Here is a 19,324-nt window from a genome sequence, read left to right as displayed (position 1 = left end):
TACAAGTAAGGACTTCCTAAAACAATACCACATATATCCAAGGGAACTATATCTAACTCAACCTCATCTACAAATGTTGACCCAAATGCAAGCCTAAGTTTACATTATCTAGTCACTTGTAGCTTTTTCTTTATCACATACCCAACCTAATGGATATGGCTTCTTATGAGGTGTGGTTAGTAGTCCCAATTTCTTTATAATTGCTTCAAAAATCAAGTTTACTTGTGATCCATTATCAAATACAGTATCGATCTTTTGATGCTTGGAAATAACTCTAATATGAAAAAGCTCATGTCTTTTCCTCTCATTTTCTTCATTATCAATAGATTATGCAGAATTACTAGTAGATGCTTCAGAATTTTTACCTTTTATACCTGTAGTTGTGACTATTGTTTCATCACCTGAGTCTGACCCTAAATCTTTCTGAATAGCTGCAGCAGTCTTCTTCTTCTTGCCATCGAAATTCTTGGGTTCCAGCTCCGGATTCAAAGACCAACAATGTTCATCATCATGTCCATCCTTCTTGCAGTGAGTGCATGAAGGTTTGTCTTTCTATACAACATTTGCCTTCCTCTCTTTCCATTTCTGCTTCCTCTTTTCCTTGTTCTTGCTTGCAGTGGGTTTTGATGATCCCCCAATCTCTGGGTTCACATTCTTGCCTCTAGCCTCCACATGTGTAGCCTGGACTGATACCTCATCTATGCTAGTAGGGTTAAACATGAGAATGGTGTGCCTCAAATAGCTATGTAGACCACCTATATACTTCAACAAAGTTTCAAGTGAGTCTAGAGAAATTCCTAGAATTAAAGCTCTTTTTCTAAATTCCTGGGTATAGCTTTGTACACTTTGCCCCTTTAATTGGCGAAGAGTTTGCCAACTCATCATTTCTTGCTGCATATAAGCTAGTGGATAGAATTTTTTTTTAATGGCAGAAACAAATTCACTCTAGGTAGAAAGAATTTTACCATGCTTCTTCAAATCAGCTTGTGTCCTGCCTTCCCACCACACTAGAGTAGTTCCTCCAAGGCGAAGGCTGGCCAGCTGAATCTTTCTCCTTTCTAAATCGATGTTCTGCACCCTACAATATACATCAATCTGTCTAATCCAGTTATCTAGCTTTTCTACATTTAATTCTCCATCATATATTGGCAAATCAAATTTTACATCTAATTTAATCAAAGGGCTAGAAGGAGGTGTTGATAGAGGAGGCTCTTTTCCTTTCCCTTTGCCTTCAGAATGGCCATCTAGAAGAGGTTCCTCTGTTCCTTTGTCTTGTTTGGAGGTTGAAGTATCTTCACCTTGACCTTTCTTAAATTCTCTATACATCTTTTCTACCATGGCTCTCATGGTCATGAAACTGTCCATGAACTGAGAGTCTAATTCCAAGGGAATTTTTTCTGCCATTTTCCTCCTAGGATAGACTCTTCCTATTTATGGGTTAGTCTCAACCAGTTCTCCTTCTCCTAATTTGAGCTTTGACCTAGTTAGCATTCACCAATCCAGCACAAGATTGTCTAACCTTAGCAAACCTAAAGCTCTGATACCACTTGATATGATAAGGAGATCTTAGACAATTATTAAGGTATTACAGACTCATGTGCATGGATATGCCTATGTTACTTTGTGCAATGGATCGATAATATTGTGAAATACATAGACAATGAAGCAGTTAAAGAACATAATAGACAACACACATAAACACAACAGTTTAATAAGGAGTTCACCCAACACTCCTGGGCTACATCTCCTAGTCCAGCCTGCAGTGGTGACCTCTCTATTATGTCTTCAAAAATAGAGTTTTACAAAAGTGTGAGCTCAATTTGAGTCTCAACACACAACAGTTACAACAACAAGGGTTTTTATTGAAACCCTCAAGCCTCTCTGAGTACACAGACTCTCTCTATCACTCTTTGTCTCTCTCTTTGCTCTGTCTCAGCACTGCCTGCCCCTGTCCTCTATCTTTTGTGGCTTTAAAGCCAATCTGCACTGTCTGTTCGTTTCTCCTTCTCAAGCTCTTTGGCTTCCCAACCTCTGTCCGCTCAGATCCCCCTCTAAGCATTAGAAATCATTGCTAATCACTTTCAAGGATGGTGGCCACCTGTTCTGTAATGGAATGGGTCATCGATGCCTTTGAAATCCCAAAAACAGTCATTTTCTATTTACACAGAGAAATGCTGCAAAACACGGAAAAATCTGCCAAAACACTGTTCATCGAACTTCAAATATTATAAATCCACCTTATAACTCCTATTAGGTCCGCCTGTATATCGACATCGCATCTCCATCGTTGATCTGGGAGATCCAGATCCAACAGTTGTGGTTCATTTCGGGCGGCCCTTTCATACGGGGGTTAACTGCCTGATAAGGGTGGTTTTCTCTCTCCTCAGCCTAGACACGTGGCAGCGATTGTATGGGATCGGGCGGAGCCTAGCCCAAACCATTTACCGCCTTTATCTCTCCTGAAATCCTTCCTGTTTTGTGATTTCCCTTTATATTTGAAAATACATAAAAATATGAAAATCCCACTTATATCGGACTTGAAATAACATACAATAGCATTAAGAAACCCTTTCGGGTCCGGTTCATCGCATCGGCGCTTTATCCTTTGTATTTCGTTTATTTAACGAAAATCGCGATTTACATTGAAAAAGTCCTTTTATCGGACTTGAAATTATATCAAATCTCATTTATAATGTTACCAGGTCCGGCTGTCGCAAGCCATATGTATATCGGCCCCGCTCCATTGTAATGTGCCGACATGATATTGCGATGCAACTTGGGCCATCGATCTACGCACTTGATCGACAGTCCTCATTGACCCCGTTGATCGTTGTAGCGTATTCCTTGTGGTCTCTGTCGATAACCTCCCTTTGCCACCCTTGATTGCGATTCGCCGATTGGATCTAGACCGTTGATTGGCCAGGTCTGACAGCTCTGATTCAAAGTTGCTTTGACCGCCGATAAGCCTGTTTTTCAATGTTTTCTCTGTGTTTTTGCCTCCCAATAGTGTAATCTGACTTTTTAATAGGTTCTTCTTTTGCGATAGTTTTGAATGTTTGAAGACTTAGAGGGTTTTCTAGGATCCATTTGGATCACCATAACATACAAAAATGATCTCAACAACCCCCGTGCTCTCATTCATACCAGACTTCTTGAGATTGGGGGTAGAGAATAACAAGACAGACAATTTGCATACATTATTTCTAGAAGACACTGTGGCCTTAGCATACTAGGAGTGATACAAAAAGAGACCTAAACTGATAGCAACATATCAAGGAGGGGGATGAGGGGTCATTACAGGGGGAGCTTCAAAGTAACCAACACGGTCATGAATGTGGAAGTAAATATGTTCCACCCATGCTTCCAAGCTACGAAGGTGGTCATTTGTGCGTCGTTGGCTGCGCCGGAGGTCATCCAATTGCTCCAGAATGACATTTTGAGTGTATTGAATATAAGCAAGATAGGCTACAATCTCATTATATTATTCATACATGTGATCCCTGAGAATTTCAATTTCAATTTGCATGTTCTGCAGCTGCTCGATAATAGCTTCCATGGAGGCAAGGGCCACCAAGCGGCCTAGCGAACTAGCTAGAGAAATTGCCTCATCATCCTCTGTTTCCTGGATGGTCGAGTTAGCAGAGGACGAATGATGATTTGGCTCAGGAGCACAGCCTGGGCTTGTTGACCCCTCCCGTGACGAGGATGGCCTCGTTGTCATGGCATCCTGCAGGTGATTGTGGTTGATGACCCGCTACAACGGGATCCCTTAGAGATGCCTCGGTTGAACCTGCACAGAATACAAACTGGCCCAATACCATGAACCCAGTAACTCAAACAAGAATGAATCACCAGAACAACACCACTATCAAAAGGGTGAGACGAGAAAACGTTTACCCAGACTGGGTAATGAAGCGAAGTGGTTCCCGAATACAGCCCCGAAACTTGACACAGATAGAACACACAACCCCCAGTATAGGCAAAGAACCTATTGTTGTCTTTAGTCCAGAGAGGAGACCCAAACCCAAAGCATAATTTACCAGAGACCAGAATGATACCCATGTACCGATGATTACCAACAAGAGTCCTCGCAAGCAGGAGTGAAACCAGAAGCTATCGCAAGAGTGAAGGGGGCTTATAGCCACCGAAAGCGTGGAAGCAACACCAAACTGCAACTGTCCGGGTGCTTGGATCCTAAGGGCAGACCAGGAGGCATATCCCAACCCACACCCGAAAAATGCAGACACCTGTTGCAATCCTCACGCAAGGTCGAAACCCTAGTGAGGCATCATAGACTCAGAACTAGACACTTCCACTCACCTTCCAACCCAAATTCATTGCCCAAACTGCCAAACTGAAGCGATCGCTTGTCGAGCTTCGAATTTAACTGCAAAGTTCATGAGGGAGATCATAGCACAAGAGGAGTTAATGTTTGGACAGTTCATGATGGGGGAGTTAATACCCACGTGGAGGAGGAGCAGGCCCCGATGGCCTTTCATGTGCCACTTGTACCTTAGCATGAGGGAAAATTTTAATTTATTTCATTACTCAACACAAATTTTAATATTTCTCTTAATAAATGGATAAAGTATTTGCAATATTTAATTTTCTTGATCAAATCCCCACAAGCATAGGCTTTTTGTTTTTTTTCATACAACCCTACTTGTTCAATTTTCTTATTTCTTTGCATTTTTCCCTGTATCAAAAGATATAGTTAGTACTGTATCTACCAAATAATAGAAAAGTTTGGATTATAAATTAATAAAAATTAATTTCAATATAATATAAAAAACTAAAAGTTTTATAAAATATTTTTTTAATTCTTTTAATTTAAAATTTTCCAATATTAAAAATTGAATAACATTAAATTTAAAAAGATCAAATTTGAATGTTCCAATTTTAAATTATTTTTAATCAGAAGTTTCTTCAAAATTATGGTGTTAAATTAATTTCTCATTTATTTTTAGTCAATTGTAATATATATATATATATATAGATATAGATATAGATAGATATAGTCAATTGTAATATTATATATATATATATATATTTCTAAGTGAAAAACATTTTCTTAACTTTTAAAAAATATCTTTGCCCTAAGAATCAAGAAGAATATGGATATGTTTGGTGTTTGGGTTACACTTCTAAGAGCGTTGTTAAAGTCTATGCCTTATATCAAGGTTTAAAGCAAATTGTGAACTGAGAATTTATGAAATAATTGTTTTTTATAGTTCCTTTAAAGGGCAAATCTTTTTAATATATATTTTTTAAATAAAAATTTGAAAAAAAAAAATCATTTTCAAAATTTAATTTATTTTATTCCTAAGTTAAAATTTTATATTTACCTAAAAAAATAATAAAATTTAAACAAATTCCGAGTATTTACGATATTCAATTTGTTTAAGAAAATCCCCATTAGCTCCTTTTTTTTTCCTTGCCGCTATACTTGTTCAGTTTTCATGTTTCTACCCAATAATAGAAAAGTTTAGATTATTCAAAATTAATTATAAAATAATATAATTAAGTTCATGTTTCTATCAAACAATAAAAAAGTTTAGATTATTCCAAATTAATTTTAAAATAACATAATCAAGTTAAAAAAAAATTGGCTAGAAAAAATAATAGAAAAGATAGATTAATAAATGGCTAGAAAAAATAATAAAAATAGATAGATTAATAAAACTAAAAGAATTATTTAAATATTTTAAAAATCGTTAAAAATTAAATTTAAAAAGATTTAATTTGAATTTTCTAATTATTTATTAATAAAACTTTATTTCAATATGATATAAAAGGTAAAAGAATTATTTAAATATTTTAAAAATTGTTAAAAATTAAATTTAAAAAGATTTAATTTGAATTTTCTAATTATTTTTAATGGTTTAGAAGTTTCTTAAAAATATGGTGTTAAATTAATTTTTAGTGTGTTTGAAAGCTTCTTTAAAGATATCAATATGACTAAATATTTATTAATTTGTATAATTAATATATATATATATATATATATAAACATTTTTTAACAGTGAAAAAATATAACTATATTGGGGAGGGGGATATTTTTGCCTAGAGAATCAAGAACGAGATGGATATGTTTAGGGTTTATGTCACACTTCCAATAACAGAGTTAAAGCTTATGCCTTATATCAAAGTTTGAGGCAAATTGTGAATTGAATATTCATAAGGTGGTTGTTTTTTATAATTCCTTGAATATAGTTCATCATTTCTATTTAGCATATCTCTTCTCAAATACAAAGTTATGTCAGATTTTCAAGTTAATTTATTAGTTGTATCAATGTATCCCCCGAAGAAATGAAATGTCTCCATGTTCTCAAATCAAACAACTCCAATGTTGATCACACGACTAATTTGGGGTAAAGGCTAAATCAAGGTGAACTTTGGTGGTGTGGCAAAAGGAGTATGTCCGCCTAAGACTCATAAATCAAAGTGTATCAATTTATCCCCAAGCAGAAATGAAATGTCTCCATGTTCTCAAATCAAACAACTCCAAGGTTGATCACATGGCTAAATCAAGGTGAACTTTGGTGGCGGGAAAAATGAGTATGTCCCCCTTTTGTAATGGTAAATTAGGAGACTCATAAATAAAAAAAGAGGAATAATTCGTCATGGTTTAATGTAACATTTTGATACTTTTAAGTTTTTAAGTTTTGGGTTTTGTTGGGTTAGTATTGGTGAATATACAACTGAGACATTGTAGATATTGTAACATTTTGTTCAAAAGCTACAAGGTCACAATTTTTTAAATGGTGGTTAATACATACTCCATTTTGATTACATTCATTGGTTTCAACTTAGCTATGTTTAACTCAATAACTTTCAATAACTTTTAATATAATAAGTATTCTAAATTCTGATTTATACATAAAAGCAATAATTATTTTCCCAAAAAAATACTTTATAATTATTTTTAAAATATATATTTTTAATTTGTAATTATGCCCATTCACTACAAGTATATCCAGAAATATATATTATCAATGTGCTCATAATCTTAAAATAATTTTTCGATTATTTTGTAAGTAAATTTTAAAAGGCGAGTTAAACAACATCTCACAACGGTTCAATGCCTCACTCAAACACGAGAAAGCATCGACTCTTTTATTTATTGGACAGAAGTTGACCACACAACTTTCCTTAATCAACTTTCATGCCTTTCCCAACAAGAGGGTCCAACCAGCCCATACCTGGGCATTCGTTTATTCTCAATTCACAGTCATAAAATAAGGAAACACTACGTACCTTTTATTCGTTGAACAACACACGAGCAAGCCAGTTATGATGGGGAAATTCAGATCAACTTCCATGCTACCCATAACCTGGAGGACCAAGTTGCCCATTTCAACATGCATACACCAGCCTCCACAGCTTCGCAACACAAGCCAGTTGCACTTCATAAATTTCAGAGTGTGCCAAAGATGAATTAAGACCCTTCAGTACATTGACCAACCAAAACTCAGAATATTGCAGTACCTTAATGGTTTATGGTCTTACTGGATTATAGACCAGCCAATCACATATCAAACATATATCCAATAGCCAAACAATTGACTTCTCTTTTGACCTTCAGATCAAGAGCAACAAGTAAGGTCTTTGATCAACCTGATAGAGCCCTGATCAGCCCCAATGCTACCTGATACTTATGCACAGCTCTTGAGTACAACTGACAGCAACCGAGAAGATTCGCTAAAAATGACATGGATTCATAACCTCCACTGCAACAGATCCATGACAAAAACACTAAAAACATTCAGTCCTTACAGCTTATCCTCATACTCTGAGAGGGCAGTGATATGCTCCTTGAGTCCCTTTCTCGTTCTGATATCAATCACAAGCTGACCAGCCTCTGAAAAAGAGTCCATTGGATCACCCCCCATCAAATCCCAGTGATCAAATACAGTCTAAGGAAAACCCTACCCACCACTGGCAAGCCGAAGAGTATCTGAAAATTTAAAAGACTTTATAACTGGCGAATAGGCTTTAATGTTATACAGTGGAGTCCCAGGTCTCTGCAACTCCTCAAACACATGGCCTCTCCTTTGATTCAACACATTGTAAATTCCACCCAGAGCCTGCTCAGGTGCTTGAATCTCAACTAGATATACAAACTCCAGAAGCCTCGGCTTGGCAGTAAGCTGAGCAGCATAGAAGATCATTCTTGTTGTGGGAATGAGCTGACCACCTCCTCTGTGTATGGCATCTGAATGTAAGACTACATCACACATCTCAAATCAAATACCACGCATGTTCTCCTCTGTAAGAGCTACTTCCCTGGATGCCCATTGGAATGCAGCAACCACGGAATCCTTAATCTCATTCAAGTATTGGACTCCTTACACATGTCCACCACCATGTTGGGCCCTGTTGTTTCAAGCCCAAAGCACCAGATCTTCTTCACCAACTCTCTGTCCCATCCAAATTCCTCAGAGAGGATTTTCCCTCGGGCCTTGACATCATCCTTTGGACCAATGCGCCCTTCGTCAATTTCCTCTGCAAGACCTAATTCCAAAGGTCGTGCTTCAACATAAAGCCTATTGTGTTTATTTGGAGATTTGCTCATGACAACATGGTCTGATTTATCCAGCACAGTCTCTCTTAATGAAACAATGGGATCAGACACAGAAATCTCTGCTCCTCCCATGAAATCCTCCTGCAAGTCCTTCAAGCATATCTCGATGTGAAGCTCTCCAGCTCCTGCAATTATGTGTTCCCCTGATTCCTCAACTGTGCAGACAACAATAGGATCATTAATTTGTATGTCAGTACCATATAATAATGAAAAAGAATAAGAAAAACAGATAGGCACACCAAAGAACACCAGATATAAGGTGGAAACCCAATGTGGGTGAAAACCACCTGCTGCAATATGTCTTTATCTTCTTTCAATTAGAAACTTCTTTTACAAGGATTTTGTACTGGTGCAGTCCTTTACTAGTACGCAGGCTGCAACCTGCAGAGAGCTACAACCCTCTCTCGTTTTCCAGTCTCTCCTGGAAGGGAGCTACAACCCCCTTAGCTATTTTACTTCTTTAAGGACCACGTTTCATTAATTTTCAGACTGGATCCAAGAACATCAAATAATCATCAAGTAAATGTGAATCAACCAATCTCCCTATACAATCAAACCAATGAACCACCCAACTTCTCAGAATGCTGTAAACAGAAAACCAATACTAGTAATCTAAACCCAGAACACTGCAGCAATAGATAAAATGCAGCCAACAAATATTTCAAGAAAAGTCCGCAACTTCACCAATATAAACCTGCGGATATCCGCAGCTCTTCTATGCCTGAACTGCGCAGATCCGCACCTAGTCCTTCTTCTGCTCTGCGTACCTCCGCACCTACTCCTTCCGCTGCACTGCGTACCTTAGCTCAGATCCGCACCTGCACTATCTGCCTGACAGCGTACCTCTGCACTGGTCCTTCTGTTCCTCCGCGTACCTATGCACTGTGCTTTCTGCTGCGTTGAGTACCTTGCACTAGTGCCTTTTGCTTCTCTGCGGACCCCCGCACCTGTGCCTTCAGCTACGCTGTGGACCTCCAGACCTGCACTGTGGATCGCCCGCGGACCTCTAAATAGAGCCAAATTAGCAGTCCTCCAATGTGCCACAGACAGTCAGATCCACAGATCTAATCATGTGCCCGAGAGATCACAACCTATCAATAGATTCGCCTTAAATTTCACCTTGATTTAGATCTAGCTTTGAAAACTGATTACCCAAAATTTTAGATCTTAAGATATTAAAATTTCACGAGTATCTAGCCAAGTGATCTCCTTTCCTTTTTATAGGCAAGCCCTTATTCAAACCATGGGACAAAACCATCGAAAACCAATACAAGGGATCCAAACCGGGGTTCAATAATTTAGATCCTATACCACGGGCCAAAACCATAGGATCATGAATGACGGGCTAAATACCAAGGGCCAAACATAAGAAACCCCACGTGTGCGCGCTTCTCTACATTGGAGTGAGTGAACTGGGGTCCGCACCTTCTGAACGGAGAACCTGCGGGTATGTCCGTACTTCTTGGTCGGTGAACCCGCGGGTCCGCACCTTTTGAACGGTGCACCTGTGAAGCCCTTATTTTCCATCATTTTGAGAGCCTGAACAGAGTTTTGCCACTTGAGTGAGTTGCCATCAAGTACAACACCTATGCCATAGCGCCAAACCTGAATCATAATTCCAACAATCTCACCCTTTGGACTTGATGGCAACCTCAAGATCCTCAACGTCATTCTCCCCCTTTGACATCAAGGGAAAAGGGTTATGCTCCCCCTGAGAACATGCTTAAGTCTTTGCTTTGTTGATCATGCTCCCCTTGACTATAGACCAGATCTGCATAAAGAAAAAAATTCTTCAAGAAGAACCATAATCCACCATACACCATAAATGATCGTGAAAGAGATAGAGACATATTGCAACAATATTCAAATCAGCATCCATGTTCTCCTTCTATGCTACCATAATGCCAACAATGCATTATATATGCTCCCCCTGAACCTGTGCCATTCGATCTTCAACCAATCCATAAACCAGCAAATGTACGCGTATACCCCATATGAAACTCGCGTACAACCGACAATCTCTGAAACAGATGAGATTCAACAACAAGATGATGCATCAACTACCCCAGCTTTTGCATGAGGTATTCAAAGGTCTCCCTAGGCAATGGTTTGGTGAGTATATCAGCAACTTGTTCCTTAGAAGGAACATACTCCAACTTAACCTTTTGTTCAAGCACTTGTTCCCTGAGAAAGTGATACTTGATCGGTATGTGCTTGGTCTTTGAATGCATGACTGGGTTCTTTGAAATGTTGATTGCACTTGTATTATCACATAAGATGGAGATAGGTGGTGTACAAGTGATTTGAAAATCCTGCAAGGTCTGCATCATCCAAAGGAGTTGAGTGCAGCAGGATGCAGCAGCCACATATTCCGCTTCAGCTGTAGATAAAGCAATCGAACTCTATTTCTTGCTTAGCCAAGATACTAATATGGAACCCATAAATAATGCACCACCACTTGTGCTCTTCCTGTCATCCACGCTTCTGGCCCAATCTGCATCTCTATAAGCATGAAGTGTGAGATCTGTATCTCTAGGATACCATAAGCCATAGTTTTTAGTTCCTTGAAGGTACTTGAAGATTATCTTCACTGCCTGAAGATGAGTTTCCTTTGGATTTGCCTGAAATCTTCCAACTATTCCCACTGCATGCATGATGTCTGGTCGGGTACCTGTCAAATAAAGTAGACTTCCAATCATAGATTTGTAGGTTGGTTGATGCACTGCTGCTGATTTATCATTTGCACTGAGGCTGCATCCTGTGACCATGGGGGTACATACTGGGTTTGCATCTTCCATGCCATATTTCTTCAAAATCCGCTTGAGATACTTGGTTTGAGACAAGAAGATGTCGCCTTCATTTTGTTGGATTTGCAATCCAAGAAAATATGTCAGTTCTCCAAGCAAAGACATTTCGAATTCTTTCTGCATCACCAAGGCAAAGCTTTGACTCATAGCTTCTTCATTGCTGCCAAAGATAATATCATATACATACACAACAAGTATTAGCAATTTGTCATTTTCAATTTTTATATAAATATTGCTATCTGCTGATCCCTTTGAAAAACCTTGTTGATGAAGATATTTGTCCAAATGGTAGTACCAAGCCCTTGGAGCCTGTTTAAGACCATGGAGAGCCTTTTTTAGTCTGCATACAAGATTTGGATCATTCCCAAGGATGAAACCATATGGTTGCTCAATGTACACTTCTTCTTCTAAGTCTCCATTCAGAAAGGTTGATTTCACATCCATTTGAAATACTTTGAACTTCTAAAAGCTTGAGAGAGAAAGGAACATTCGGATGGCCTCAAGTCTAGCAATGGGAGCAAAAGTTTCTTCAAAATCTATTCCTTCTTGTTGAGCATACCCTTTACAAACAAGTCTGACCTTATTTCAAATTACTTCCCCATTTTCATTCAACTTATTTTTGAAGATCCATTTTGTCCCTATGACATTCTTATCTTTTGGTCTAGGAACCAACTCCCAAGTGTTGTTCTTTTTTATCTGCTCAAGTTCTTCATCCATTGCCTTGACCCAGCATTCATCTTTGCATGCCTCTCTTACATTTTGTGGTTCAGTGGAGGAGAGTAATGCCAAATAGCTTGAATCTTCTGCAATTGTTCTTCTTGTTTGTACGCCTGCCTCCTTTTGCCCCAAAATTTGAGATTCTGGATGATTCTTTTGAACATACCTGAATGGAGTCTTCTCTTCTATCCTTATCTGTTCCTCTGGTGCCTCTTGAGGTTCTTCTTCATCATCAGTCTGATTTGAAGAATGATCTTCATCCTCTTCGAAATTTTCATAATTTACTTGCCTAGGAATGTTTCCTTTTTCATCAACCACTACATCAATGTTGTCAACTATTCTTCCAAGTCTTTTGTTGTAACACTTATATGCTTTGCTGTGAGGAGAATAACCAAGGAGAATCCCTTCATCTGCTCTAGGTTCAAACTTGCCAAGATGTTCATCATTATTCTTAATATAGCATTTGCTTCCAAAGATTTTGAAATGTTTTACCAAAGGAGTCTCACCATACCAGAGCTCATGAGGAGTTTGAGTGTTGTTCACCCGGACATTTGTTTTGTTGAGAATAACAACCGCAGCAAATGCAGCTTCACCCCAGAAGGTTGCGGGAGTTCTAGACTCATCAAGCATAGCACGAGCCATTTGTTGAACCGTTCTGTTCATCCTTTCCACTACTCCATTTTGCTGAGGAGTCCTAGCTGTAGAGAATTCCCTTCTTATTCCATGTTCTTCACAAAAGTCGAAAAATTCATTTGAGGTAAATTCCCCACCTCTATCAGACCTAAGGCACTTAATTTTGTGATCTGATTCGTTTTCAACCAAGGCTTTGAAAGATTTGAATTTTTCCAAAGCTTCGTCTTTGTGCTTCATAAGTCCTATCCAAACCATCCTGGAGAAGTCGTCAATGAATAATATAAAGTATTCTTCTCCCCGAGGTGACCTTTTCCTAGATGGACCACATACATCTGTATGGACTAGTTCAAGAGGCCTGCTAGCTGATCCTTCCTTCTCAGGGAAGTTAGTTCTGGTTTGCTTACCAAACTGACATGATTTGCATATTGTATTGTCTGGAATTCTGATGTCTGGAAGACCACGGATTGCCTGATATTTGCATGCCTTCCTTATCTGTGAAAAGATTAGATGTCCCAACCTCTAGTGCCATAACCAGTGTTCATCGTTCTTGCTCAAATAACATTGTTGTTGTCCTTCTTCAAATATGTATAAATTATTTGGAGTTCTTATGCCTTTGATCATTGTTTTCCCTGTATCAAGATCACGAACACTACATCCATTTGATCGAAATATTACCTCAGTTCCTTGATCACACATCTGATTGACACTTAGTAGATTATGCTTCAAGCCATCAACATACAAAACATTTCCAGCCTTGACTTTTTCTTTCAACTGAACAGTGTCTTTTCCTTTTATGACTACAGGGGTATCATTTCCAAAAGAAACTTTCTTTCCTTTTTCTAAAGCACTATATGATTGAAGTTTTTCTTTATCACCTGTCATATGCTTCGAACATCCACTGTCGATGTACCATTGATTTTCCTGTCCTTCTGCATATAAAGCTATCCCACATCTTTCTGGTTGTGGTTCCTTCATTCTCCATGTTCTGGCATTCGAGGTTTGTTCCTTTTGAATTGTCTTCCGAAACCTGCTCCTGCATTCAGAATCTTCATGACCGAAGTTATTACAAATAGAACATTCAATTTCACTTTCAAGGGTGGAAAAGTTGTTATAGGTCCTTTTCGTGATTCCAGTCATGCTTCTTTGTTTTTGAGCTTCTCTAGTCATGATTGTCTTATAGGCAACACATTGAGCTGCCTTGTGACCAAAGTTATGGCAAGAGAAACATTGGCCATTGAAGTAACTCCTGCGATTATCAATTCTATCAACCAACCGATTGTAGTTTCTACTGACATCCATTCTTGAGGAAAATTGGGAAGATTTTACCTGTGGCTGGTTGTAGCTTCTGTTTGCCCTTAAGGTAGATTGCCCCTGATTTTCTTGATAGACTTTGTTCATTCTTGAGGTAAACTATCCCTGATTTACCTGATGATTTCTATTAGGCCTTTTCTCGCTCCTCCTTGCTGCATCAAGATAACTTTTGGAGGTGGATGCTTGAGATGTTTCTCCATTATATCCCAAACCTGTCTTGATTAGTGGAGAATGCTGCACATTGATAATCTCATCCAGAGTTTCAGATCCTTTAACAAATTTAAGATTAATAGCTTTTGTCTTCTCAATCTCTTTTCTAAGACCAACAATTTCACATTCCAACTTTTCATGATGTTTTTCCCTTTCAGCCAGTTGACATTGCAGAGAATCAATAATCACATTTTTCTCTTCTAAACAAATTTTGAGATTAGAAATCTCTTCATAAAGACCTTCTTCATCTATAGCATCCATGTAATCATCATCTTCAAAAGCCATTAAAAATTTATAATTATTACCTCGTTCATCTTCATCACTATTTGAAAGTCCATCACTATCTTCATGAGTGTAATAGTTTTTCTTATTTTCATTCTGTTTCTTGTTCCATCTAACAGGTTCCTTCCCCTTGTCAATCTTATCCTTATGAGGACATTTGGCAGCATAGTGACTGACTCCTCCACAAGCAAAGCATTTGAAAGGTAACTTACCTCGGAATCGTCCAGCACCCCGTTGAAGATTTTTGACAAAATTTGATTCTTCTTCTTCTTCTGACACGTGCCCTAACTCATAGTAATCTCCTTTGCCTGAAGCCTTGAAGGCAGCTTCTCTTCTGTCTGATGGTCCTCCTTTCCTCATTTCATAAGCAGTCAGAATTCCATGCAGCTGTGACATGGTAAGGTTTCGTAGATTCTCTTTTTCTTCTATTGCAGAAACTTTAGATTCAAATCTAGGGGACAAAGATCTTAGAACTTTTTCAACCACAACAACCTCTTTTATTTCTTCACCCAAATTTTTCATACTGAATTCTGAGGGTTTGAAGTTTTGCACGTTTTACCTGTTCATCTCCTTCATAGCTCAGAACAATCTTGTCCCATATTTCTTTTGCGGATTTATACTGCATAACCTTCACAAATTCTGATTGAGATAGACATCCTAATAGAGTATTGACAGCCTTTGCATTTGTTTCATATTTCTTCTTCTCAGCCGGATCTGTAGGAGTTGTTGAAGGAAAAGTGTACCCTGTATCTATGATATCCCAGACTTCAGTACCAAGAGATTGAAGATAGGCAGTAACTCTTACCTTCCAATATACGAAGTTTGTCCCATCAAAAATCGGTGGCCTAATTGATGCTTCCCTCTCGTAGTTGCTCATGATGAAAGATCTTCCTTCAAGCGATCAAGCTTCTTCTGAAGGACCTGCTCTGATACCAATTGTTGGAAATAATACTGAGAGGGGGGGGTGAATCAGTATTATCAAATTCTTTTCAATATACCTTCCAGATTTATACTTTAATTTATTCTTCAGATATTGATCATTGATTTGTATGTCCGTACCATATAATAATGAACAAGAACAAGAAAAACAGATAGGCACACCAAAGAACACCAGATATAAGGTGGAAACCCAATGTGGGTGAAAACCACCTGCTGCAATATGTCTTTATCTTCTTTCAATTAGAAACTTCTTTTACAAGGATTTTGTACTGGTGCAGTCCTTTACCAGTACACAGGCTGCAACCTGCAGAGAGCTACAACCCTCTCTCGTTTTCCAGCCTCTCCTGGAAGGGAGCTACAACCCCCTTAGCTCTTTTACTTCTTTAAGGACCACATTTCATTAATTTTCAGACTGGATTCAAGAACATCAAATAATCATCAAGTACATGTGAATCAACCAATCTCCTTATACAATCAAACCAATGAACCACCCAACTTCTCAGAATGCTGTAAATAGAAAACCAATACCAGTAATCTAAACCCAGAACACTGCAGCAATAGATAAAATGCAGTCAACAAATATTTCAAGAAAAGTCCGCAACTTCACCAATATAAACCTGCGGATATCCGCAGCTCTTCTATGCCTGAATTGCGCAGATCTGCACCTGGTCCTTCTCCTGCTCTGCGTACCTCCGCACCTGCACTGTCTACCTGACAGCGTACCTCTGCACTGGTCCTTCTGTTCCTCTGCGTACCTCCGCACTGTGCTTTCTATTGCACTGCATACCTCGCACTAGCGCCTTCTGCTTCTCTGCGGACCCCCGCACCTGCGCCTTCAGCTCCGTTGTGGACCTCCGCACCTACACTGTGGATCGCCTGCGGACCTCTGAATAGAGCCAAATTAACAGTCCTCCAATGTGCCACAGACAGTCAGATCCAGAGATCTGATCATGCGCCCAAGAGATCACGACCTATCAATAGATTCGCCTTAAATTTCACCTTGATTTAGATCTAGCTTTTAAAACCGATTACCCAAAATTTCAGATCTTAAGATATTCAAATTTCACGAGTATCTAGCCAAGTGATCTCCTTTCCTTTTTATAGGCAAGCCCTTATTCAAACCATGGGACAAAACCATCGAAAACCAACACAAGAGATCCAAACCGGGGTTCAATAATTTAGATCCTATACCACGGACCAAAACCATAGGATCATGAACAACGGGCTAAATAACAAGGGCCAAACATAAGAAACCCCATGTGTGCGCGCTTCTCTGCATTGGAGTGAGTGAACTGGGGTCCGCACCTTCTGAACGGAGAACCTGCGGGTATGTCTGCACTTCTTGGTCGGCGAACCTGCGGGTCTGCACCTTTTGAACGGTGCACCTGCGAACCCCTTATTTTCCATCATTTTGAGAGCCTGAACAGAGTTTTGCCACTTGAGTGAGTTGCCATCAAGTACAACACCTGTGCCATAGCGCAAAACCTGAATCATAATGCCAACAAGAGGCCACCTTACACTACACTGCAACTCGATAAACTGGGGAGATAGAGAATTTCATAGCTCTGATCGGATGGGCCTCTGCTTCTCCCTCATTTGTGAGAGTAGCATTCTTCGTGATAAACTAATCTAGACCAAGTATACCAACGGTGTTTCCGCAGGGCACATCATCCACTGTTTCATGCTTCTTCCCCATTCATATAACTATCCTCTGAATGCTCTTGACATACAGATCCTTCTTCTGTCCAGGGACATAGTTGGGACCCGTGATTCTCACCTTCATCCCCTTTGCCACTCTCCCAGCAAAGACTCTCCCAAAGGCAAAAAACCGACCTTTGTCTGAGGTCGGAATCATCTTTGACACATAGAGCATCGATGGCCCGTCGGGATCACAGTCCCTGATAGCTTTTGCATAGATGTCATCCAGAGGCCTTCATACAAGTTCTCTACATGGTATCTCTGAGCGATGGCAAGAGAAGGCAGATGAAAAATCATCATCTCAAGTAGGGCACTGCTTGCAGGGAGCTAACTATGCATGACCCGGTTCATCAGGGCCTTCCCAACAAGGTCCTTGTCCTCATTCTTCATACAAATCCCCAGCTTCTGCAACATAGGCCATAACTTATCATTGTCACCATTCATGCAAATGCTGAGAATCTGCCTTATGGGCACATATACAAATTGAACAAAGCCTCTCTTACAGGTGGGTGACCCTGAATTCTTGCATGACCATCTTCTTGTATGAGTGTCAAAATAGTTTTCTCCCCATAGCCTCTCCATCATCTTCATTTCATTGCACCCAAACTTCCTAGCATACATTTTCGCAAAGTTTGTCAATGTAAAAGCCCACCCATGAAAGCCAGCTGAGAATGCAACAGTGCCTTTCTCTGGATAAACTTGAACATCCCCAAGCATAGCATCCTCGTAAGTAGCCATGGCCACATTCACATTCTGAATAACCCTTGATAAGGTCTGATAAGCTTCCTCCCCATCAACTTGTAACTCGAGGAAGAGCCTATCAATCTTATTGAGAGTGAGAATGGGCTTAATCCTTTCCCCGAGAGCTTGGCGCAGAACAGTTTCGGTCTGGACACAGACTCCCTCAATACAGTCTACCACAACTAATGCACCGTTTGTGATTCTTAGGGCTACTGTGACCTCTGATGAGAATTCAATGTGCCCTGGAGAATCAATCAAGTTTATCAAATACTCATTTCCCATTCTTTGCCCCTTGAAGTTTTTCAGAGACTCTTCTGTCATCTGATCATACAAGGACATCCCAGTTGACTTAATGGTGATTCCACGTTCAGCTTCATCTGCCCGAGTGTCAGTCATTCTAACATTCCCTGCAGCTTCTTGAGCTATGATACCAGCTGCTGCCACCAAAGAATCTGTCAAAGTAGACTTCCCTGCAAATACCCATAGCAATTGTCATAATTAACAAATGTAACGATGAATTAAGTAAGCCCACGGGACAGTTTAATTGGCAATCACCATAATTATGTAAATAATGATATTTAAGGTTCGGATTCCCGTGGGTTAAGCCAACAAAAAAAATGATGAATTAATTAGGAATAACTATAATTTGATGGAACGAAGACTTAACATATACTCTAAAAGGGGATAAGCCGATTTTGATGTAATGAGAATTTAAAATATACTCTTTGAGGGGGTGAGAATTGCAGTCCTTTCAGTACTCTCCTCTTCTCCTTATATGCACAAATGTGAGGATGCGCTAGTATGATATATGGGTGTTATGAAACAAGAGAGGAGATAAAACAATGGTAGAAGCAAAGAATGATACCATGGTCAACATGGATAAAACAATGGCAGAAGCAGAGAATCATACCATGGTCAACATGGGCAATCACAGACATGTTACGAATATTATGCTTCAAGTCCATAGTCCTTTTGAGCTCCTCCACTGTAAACTTCACCTGTAAATACACAATCACATATCTCTGAATTAATTCAGCAGGCTAGTCATCATCTGCATTGATTAGAGAAGTGTGCACAAGCAACAAGCTTATAGGAAACAAACTATTTATTTCTGATAGATCTACCATCCACAATTCTAGACAAACACTGTCAATATTCAAAGAATCAAATTTTCCTTCAAAATATAAACAAGAACATCACATGGGATTGTTTAACAGAAAATAAGCAGAGTAGTGCTATTACCATCTCTGCTGATTTTTCTCATTCACCAAAAACTTGAAGCAGTTGAATAGTATATACAAGTACTACCTGAAATTCACCAATGCAAATTAAACATAGTGAGTCCAATATCTATGGAATCCCCGAAAGTCAAAAATCGAAGTTAGATATTTAAATTAAATGA

At 39.0% G+C, this 19,324-nt stretch overlaps 1 pseudogene; it reads right to left on the bottom strand.

Moving 5' to 3' along the window:
* Positions 1-7,772: 7,772 nt before the first annotated feature.
* LOC149253191 (elongation factor 2 pseudogene) lies at positions 7,773-18,926 on the bottom strand (annotated as a pseudogene).
* Between the last annotated feature and the right edge of the window lie 398 nt (positions 18,927-19,324).

This window comes from Pinus tabuliformis, chromosome 7 (genome assembly GCF_031772625.1).
Source record: "Pinus tabuliformis cultivar Carrire ecotype Pingquan chromosome 7, CPIR1, whole genome shotgun sequence".
Taxonomy (NCBI): domain Eukaryota; kingdom Viridiplantae; phylum Streptophyta; class Pinopsida; order Pinales; family Pinaceae; genus Pinus; species Pinus tabuliformis.
This window is presented reverse-complemented; position numbering and strand designations above follow the sequence as displayed.